The sequence below is a fragment of the Mytilus edulis genome, chromosome 6 (genome assembly GCF_963676685.1).
Source record: "Mytilus edulis chromosome 6, xbMytEdul2.2, whole genome shotgun sequence".
NCBI classification, from domain to species: Eukaryota; Metazoa; Mollusca; class Bivalvia; order Mytilida; family Mytilidae; genus Mytilus; species Mytilus edulis.
The window spans coordinates 51,389,665-51,398,566 of NC_092349.1; the positions used below are offsets into that span (position 1 = coordinate 51,389,665).

Genomic DNA, 8,902 nt, shown 5'->3' on the forward strand with positions numbered 1-8,902 from the left:
CACAAGTTTCTATCTATTTATATATGTCTACCTGCAAGATTTTTTGAGTAAAACGATATTTTAATAGTCCCGAGTGACCAAAGAAGGAAATATAGAATGTGTGCTAGTGATTAATAAATCTAATGAGTGCTAATGAAATATGATATTTGAGCAAATCCCTGCTTTTCTATTGAAAAAATAAATGCATTCTAATTTTTTTAGCACGTCAGTACTCAAGATGGAGTGATGAAGAAACAGTATGTGTACAGGAGTATTTTAAAGATTACATCACTGAAAAGTGTGAAAAGCCATATCCTGGTATGTCATATTTCAATAATATTCACAATGTCATACTTCATGCAACAACCCCTCGATCATTAAAAGATCTTGATTTGAGATATTACAATGTACTAACAAATTTCAACAATGATTATTAAAGTGACCAGGAAAGTGGATACCTTATTTAACTGCTTCAACAGTTTTCCACCCAGATTCTTCACTGAGAGATTTCACACATGTTGAAGTTGTGCATTTCCTATTGGGTGCTATTATGGAATTGTGGGAGATTTTTATTATCTTTTTTCAGACATGGGAACTTTAAGTAATTTTTTATCAAAATTCCTATATTTTTCAATCAAGATTGATGACAATACACAGAATGATTGCACACATATTGAAGTTTTGCTACTGCCATTTTAGAATTGAACAATTTTTAGGCAAACATTGCATAAAATGCAATCAAAACCTTATGTGACTGACTTGATATCTAAATCTTCCAAGACTTATCACTACCTCTTTGATACACAAAATATAGTGCATTTATCATAACATTCTATACACCCTGTCCATGAACATTTCCAGAAATTTATAAATGTAATATATGCTCAGATATTCAAGGCACAAAATGATGTTACACTTTCAAGAAAATTACATAACTTTTGCAAGGTACAGGAATCCATTATCTGCTCTAGAAAAATAAACTATATCATTGTTAAAGCTATCTTTAAAAATTGGAGTTGCCTTCCTTTGCATTGTCTAGAATTGTTGATTAATCAAGTACAACCAATGTGACATTAATTTTACTTCTCACTGATAAATTGAATTGAAGCAATCTTTACCAGTCAGTGCTTGCAAGCTCTTGACTCCTATTTTCTAGACATTGGAACTAATTTACATATTACTGGTACAATCTTTGTTTTTAATCCAGATCTTTGAAAGTTCACAGAGAATTTTCAGATTAACTTATTAAGGTCATGCGCCTTCTATAATGGAATTATTCAAAGAGTCTTTATGGGACAGTATAACAAGAGACGATACTCTGAGATATTTTGGAAACTTCTCATGAGTTTAATAAAATATATGCTTTTATGGAAGAAAAATAACGATTAAAATTGTAAACCAAATTAACAGATGCACAACACTTACCTAAAGCTATTATAACATTACTCAATTGCCAATAACCAGTAATTTTATATGACAAAAATTATGCAAATGTTTTCAGGCAAAGTGGATATTCAGAAGTTTTTGTCAAGCCACCAATCAATAAAATTTGACTGGAATAAAGTTAAAGTTAAAATTATGAATGAGAAAAAGGAAAGGAAGAGAAAAATAGAGAAAGGACTAAAATGGATCAAATATGTAAGTAGCTGGGGGAAACAATCATATTTGCCAGTCATGACCTGTTCAGGAACGGTATGCATCCTACGCAAAAGTACTGGTAAATTATTAAGTCAGGGATTTCGTTACCACAAATCACTTAAAATCTTCTACAAATACAAATCGGGTGCGAACATGAAGGATGCGAACGTGTAGGGTGCGAAAGTATATTGGTGCAAAAGATTGGGATTTAGGAGAAATTTTTATTTTTGAAAGACATCATTTCTGCAATTTCTTTGACATTGGGTTTCTCGATTGATATTTTGCACTTATTTTTTATAAGCCTGTTAAGGGGACATATTATGGTATACCTTTGACCAATTTGAGTGAATTGTGTAGATCTATTGACATGAGCCTTTTTTTTTTAAATTAATTTTGGATTCCAAGTTTTGGGGTTATATTCATTTAAAAAAAGGGGGGGATTTCCAGTTTTTCAACAATTTTTTCGTTCTTTTTCTCAACTTGCAAGTCCAAGAGAAGCAAATACATGTATGTGTTTTATTTGCTATGTGATATATGCATGCATGAATTTGTAAGCAGATTCCACACTTAATCCTTAAAATTCTTAAGTTAGTTAGGAAGTGGATATGAATATATATATTAATTTGTATGTGTTTCTTTTTCTTCTAGAAATGAACTTGATATTAAGGAAGAATAGAGAAGAACAGTTTCATTGAGATTCATTCAACATTGCAATACCATTTTACAGCCACCTATTTGTGCAGCCATATAAAAATGGTCTTAATCAAATATAGAGAAACTTGTGAGACATTGCTTATTACCACCTAACACAGACCAGGTTTAAATTTGAGTGGCATCACATTCGTTGTTCTCAAGTTATGCCAATAAATGGAAAATTTGCTGAATTTGCTGTTACAGCACACAGTCAAACAGGATGTTTTTGTTACCAACAACAGGTAAACCTCCAGCAAGTGTTCAGCAAGCAATGTCTTTCTTCATGTTATATCAATTTGTTGTCACACAGACAGTCGCACAGGATAAAGTTTTGTCACCAACCTGTATGCCTCCAGATAATGTCTTTCTTCATGTAATTCCAATTTGTCTTCACACAGACAGTTACACAGGATAAAGTTTTGTCACCAACATCTATGCCTCCAGATAACATCTTTCTTCATGACAGGCAGTCTTATGTTAACCGAATCTGCATCATCACCTCTCCACCAACAGCCAGTCTTATGTCATAACTGAATCTGCATCATCATCTCTCCACCTACAGCCAGTCTTATGTTAACTGAATCTGCATCATCATCTCTCCACCAACAGACAGTCTTATGTTAACTGAATCTGTATCATCATCTTTCCACCAACAGCCAGTCTTATGTTAACTGAATCAGCATCATCATCTTGTCACCAACAGATAGTCTATCATCTCTCTACCAACAGCCAGTATATCATCTCTCCACCAACAGACAGTCTTATGTTAACTGAATCAGCATCATCATCTCTCCACCAACAGACAGCCTGGTAAAACTGAACCAGCTCCTCGTCTCTCAACTGACAGACAGTCTGATGAAGACCTAATCTGCCTCTAATGTCTCAACCAACTGACAGTTTTAGAGTTAATTAAATCAGCATCTTACTGAATAAGCATCATCTTCGTTCAACCAACAACAGTCTGGCATATACTGAAAAAGCATCATCATCTCTCAACCAACAAACAGTCTGGCATATACTGAAAAAGCATCATCATCTCTCAGCCAACGGACTGTCTGGCATATACTGAATTACCATTATCATGTCTCAACCAACAAACAGTCTGGCATATACTGAATTACCATAATCATCTCTCTACCTACAAACAGTCTGCCATATACTGAAAAACCATCATTTTGTTTCAACAAATGAACAGACTGGCATATACTGAATAAGCATCTTCATCTTTCAACCAACAGTGGCAAATTCTGAATTAGCATCATCATCTTTCAACCAACAAACAGTCTGACATATACTGAATAAGCATCCTCATCTCTCAAACAACAGTCTGGCATATACTGAATTACCATCATCATCCCTCTACCAACAAACAGTCTGGCATATACTGAATTAGCATCATCATCTCTCTACCAACAAATAGTCTGGCATATACTCAATTAACATAATCATCTCCCAACCAACAATAGTCAAGCATAAACTGAACTAGCATCATCATCTCTCAACCCAACAACAGTCTGGCATGTACTAAATTAGCATCATCATCTCTCAATCATCAAACAGTCTGGCATATTCTGAATTAGCATCATCATCTTTCAACCAACAGTCTGGCATATACTGCATAACCATCATAATCTCTCTACCAACAAACAGTCTGGCATATACTGAATTAGCATCATCATCTCTCAGCCAACAAACAGTCTGGCATTTACTGAATTACCATCATCATGTCTCAACCAAAAAACAGTCTGGCATATACTGAATTACCATCATCATCTCTCAACTAACAAACAGTCTACAATATACTGAATTACCATCATTTTGTTTCAACAAATGAACAGACTGGCATATACTGAATAAGCATCATCATCCTTCAACCCACAGTGGCAAATACTGAATTAGCATCATCATCTTTCAACCAGCAAACAGTCTGACATATACTGAATATTAAGCATCCTCATCTCTCAACCAACAAACAGTCTGGCATATACTGAATTACCATCATCATCCCTCTACCAACAAATAGTCTGGCATATACTGAATAAGCATCATCATCTCTAAACCAACAAACAGTCTGGAATTTACTGAATTAGCATTATCTTCGTTCAACCAAAAACAGTCTGGTATGTAATGAATTAGCATCACCATCTCTCTACCAACAAACAGTCTGACATATACTGAATTAACATACTCATCTCCAAACCAACAATAGTTTGGCATATACTGAATTAGCATCATCATCTCTCAACCAACAACAGTCTGGCATGTACTGAATTAGCATCATCATCTCTCAACCAACAAACAGTCTGGTATATTCTGAATTAGCATCATCATCTTTCAACCAACAGTCTGGGATATACTGAATTACCATCCTAATCTCCCTACCAACAAACAGTCTTGCATTTACTGAATTAGCATCATCATCTCTCAACCAACAAATAGTCTGGCATATACTGAATTAGCATTAACATCTCTCAACTGACAGACAGTCTGATGAAGACCTAATCTGCCTCTAATGTCTCAACCAACTGACAGTTTTAGAGTTAATTAAATCAGCATCTTACTGAATAAGCATCATCTTCGTTCAACCAACAACAGTCTGGCATATACTGAATAAGCATCACCATCTCTCAACCAACAAACAGTCTGGCATATACTGAAAAAGCATCTTCATCTCTCAGCCAACAGACTGTCTGGCATATACTGAATAACCATCATCATGTCTCAACCAACAAACAGTCTGGCATATACTGAATTACCATTATCATGTCTCAACCATCAAACAGTCTGGCATATACTGAATTACCATTATCATCTCTCAACCAACAAACAGTCTGCCATATACTGAATTACCATTATCATGTCTCAACCAACAACAGTCTGGCATGTACTAAATTAGCATCATCATCTCTCAATCATCAAACAGTCTGGCATATTCTGAATTAGCATCATCATCTTTCAACCAACAGTCTGGCATATACTGCATAACCATCATAATCTCTCTACCAACAAACAGTCTGGCATATACTGAATTAGCATCATCATCTCTCAGCCAACAAACAGTCTGGCATTTACTGAATTACCATCATCATGTCTCAACCAAAAAACAGTCTGGCATATACTGAATTACCATCATCATCTCTCAACTAACAAACAGTCTACAATATACTGAATTACCATCATTTTGTTTCAACAAATGAACAGACTGGCATATACTGAATAAGCATCATCATCTTTCAACCCACAGTGGCAAATACTGAATTAGCATCATCATCTTTCAACCAGCAAACAGTCTGACATATACTGAATAAGCATCCTCATCTCTCAACCAACAAACAGTCTGGCATATACTGAATTACCATCATCATCCCTCAACCAACAAACGGTCTGGCATATTCTGAATTAGCATCATCATCTTTCAACTAACAGTCTGGCATATGCTGAATTACCATCATAATCTCTCTACCAACAAACAGTCTGGCATATACTGAATTAGCATCATCATCTCTCAACCAACAAACGGTCTGGCATATTCTGAATTAGCATCATCATCTTTCAACTAACAGTCTGGCATATGCTGAATTACCATCATAATCTCTCTACCAACAAACAGTCTGGCATATACTGAATTAGCATCATCTCTAAACCAACAAACAGTCTGGAATTACTGAATTAGCATCATCTTCGTTGAACCAGTCTGGCATATACTGAATTAGTATCATCATCTCTCTACCAACAAACAGTCTCGCATATACTGAATGATCATCATCATCTCCCAACCAACAATAGTCTGGCATATACTGAATTAGCATCATCATCTATCAACCAACAACAGTCTGTCATGTACTGAATTAGCATCATCATCTCTCAACCAACAAACAGTGGCATATTCTGAATTAGCATCATCATCTTTCAACCAACAGTCTGGAATATACTGAATTAGCATCATCATCTTTCAACCAACAGTCTGGAATATACTGAATTAGCATCATCATCTTTCAACCAACAGTATGACATATACTGAATTAGCATCATCATCTTTCAACCAACAGTCTGGCATATACTGAATTAGCATCATCATCTTTCAACCAACAGTCTGACATATTCTGAATTAGCATCATTATCTTTCAACCAACAGTATGACATATACTGAATTAGCATCATCATCTTTCAACCAACAGTCTGGCATATTCTGAATTAGCATCATTATCTTTCAACCAACAGTCTGGCATTTACCTTATTCATAGTTTCAATCAACAAACTGAGTTCTTCAAACACAAATGCATGAAGTTCTGCATCTTCTATGATATACTGATACTAGCATCCTCATCTTTCAACCAACTGAAAGTTTGGTGTGATCTGAATCAGCATTAACGTATCTCATCATCAGACATCCTTGCGTGAACTGAATCAGTCTTCTCATCTCTCAACCAACAAACAGTCTGGCATATACTGAATTATCATCATCATCCCTCTACCAACAAACAGTCTGGCATATACTGAATTAGCATCATCATCTCTAAACCAAAAAACAGTCTGGAATTTACTGAATTAGCATCATCTTCGTTCAACCAATAACAGTCTGGCATATACTAAATTACCATCGTCATCTCTCTACCAACAAACAGTCTGGCATATACTGAATTACCATCATCATCTCTCAACTAACAAACAGTCTACAATATACTGAATTACCATCATTTTGTTTCAACAAATGAACAGACTGGCATATACTGAATAAGCATCATCATCTTTCAACCCACAGTGGCAAATACTGAATTAGCATCATCATCTTTCAACCAGCAAACAGTCTGACATATACTGAATAAGCATCCTCATCTCTCAACCAACAAACAGTCTGGCATATACTGAATTACCATCATCATCCCTCAACCAACAAACGGTCTGGCATATTCTGAATTAGCATCATCATCTTTCAACTAACAGTCTGGCATATGCTGAATTACCATCATAATCTCTCTACCAACAAACAGTCTGGCATATACTGAATTAGCATCATCATCTCTCAACCAACAAACGGTCTGGCATATTCTGAATTAGCATCATCATCTTTCAACTAACAGTCTGGCATATGCTGAATTACCATCATAATCTCTCTACCAACAAACAGTCTGGCATATACTGAATTAGCATCATCTCTAAACCAACAAACAGTCTGGAATTACTGAATTAGCATCATCTTCGTTGAACCAGTCTGGCATATACTGAATTAGTATCATCATCTCTCTACCAACAAACAGTCTCGCATATACTGAATGATCATCATCATCTCCCAACCAACAATAGTCTGGCATATACTGAATTAGCATCATCATCTATCAACCAACAACAGTCTGTCATGTACTGAATTAGCATCATCATCTCTCAACCAACAAACAGTGGCATATTCTGAATTAGCATCATCATCTTTCAACCAACAGTCTGGAATATACTGAATTAGCATCATCATCTTTCAACCAACAGTCTGGAATATACTGAATTAGCATCATCATCTTTCAACCAACAGTATGACATATACTGAATTAGCATCATCATCTTTCAACCAACAGTCTGGCATATACTGAATTAGCATCATCATCTTTCAACCAACAGTCTGGCATATTCTGAATTAGCATCATTATCTTTCAACCAACAGTATGACATATACTGAATTAGCATCATCATCTTTCAACCAACAGTCTGGCATATTCTGAATTAGCATCATTATCTTTCAACCAACAGTCTGGCATTTACCTTATTCATAGTTTCAATCAATAAACTGAGTTCTTCAAACACAAATGCATGATTTTCTGCATCTTCTATGATATACTGATACTAGCATCCTCATCTTTCAACCAACTGAAAGTTTGGTGTGATCTGAATCAGCATTAACGTATCTCATCATCAGACATCCTTGCGTGAACTGAATCAGTCTTCTCATCTCTCAACCAACAAACAGTCTGGCATATACTGAATTATCATCATCATCCCTCTACCAACAAACAGTCTGGCATATACTGAATTACAATCATAATCTCTCTACCAACAAACAGTCTGGCATATACTGAATTAGCATCATCATCTCTCAACCAACAAACGGTCTGGCATATTCTGAATTAGCATCATCATCTTTCAACTAACAGTCTGGCATATGCTGAATTACCATCATAATCTCTCTACCAACAAACAGTCTGGCATATACTGAATTAGCATCATCTCTAAACCAACAAACAGTCTGGAATTACTGAATTAGCATCATCTTCGTTGAACCAGTCTGGCATATACTGAATTAGTATCATCATCTCTCTACCAACAAACAGTCTCGCATATACTGAATGATCATCATCATCTCCCAACCAACAATAGTCTGGCATATACTGAATTAGCATCATCATCTATCAACCAACAACAGTCTGTCATGTACTGAATTAGCATCATCATCTCTCAACCAACAAACAGTGGCATATTCTGAATTAGCATCATCATCTTTCAACCAACAGTCTGGAATATACTGAATTAGCATCATCATCTTTCAACCAACAGTCTGGAATATACTGAATTAGCATCATCATCTTTCAACCAACAGTATGACATA

General features: G+C 35.5%; 1 long non-coding RNA gene across 1 annotated transcript; it reads left to right on the forward strand.

Moving 5' to 3' along the window:
* Nucleotides 1-227: 227 nt before the first annotated feature.
* Nucleotides 228-3,421, forward strand: LOC139529138 (uncharacterized). The gene is made up of 3 exons (XR_011665765.1): nt 228-297; nt 1,481-1,617; nt 2,266-3,421. It is a non-coding gene; the product is annotated as an uncharacterized lncRNA (long non-coding RNA).
* The last annotated feature ends 5,481 nt before the right edge of the window (nt 3,422-8,902 follow it).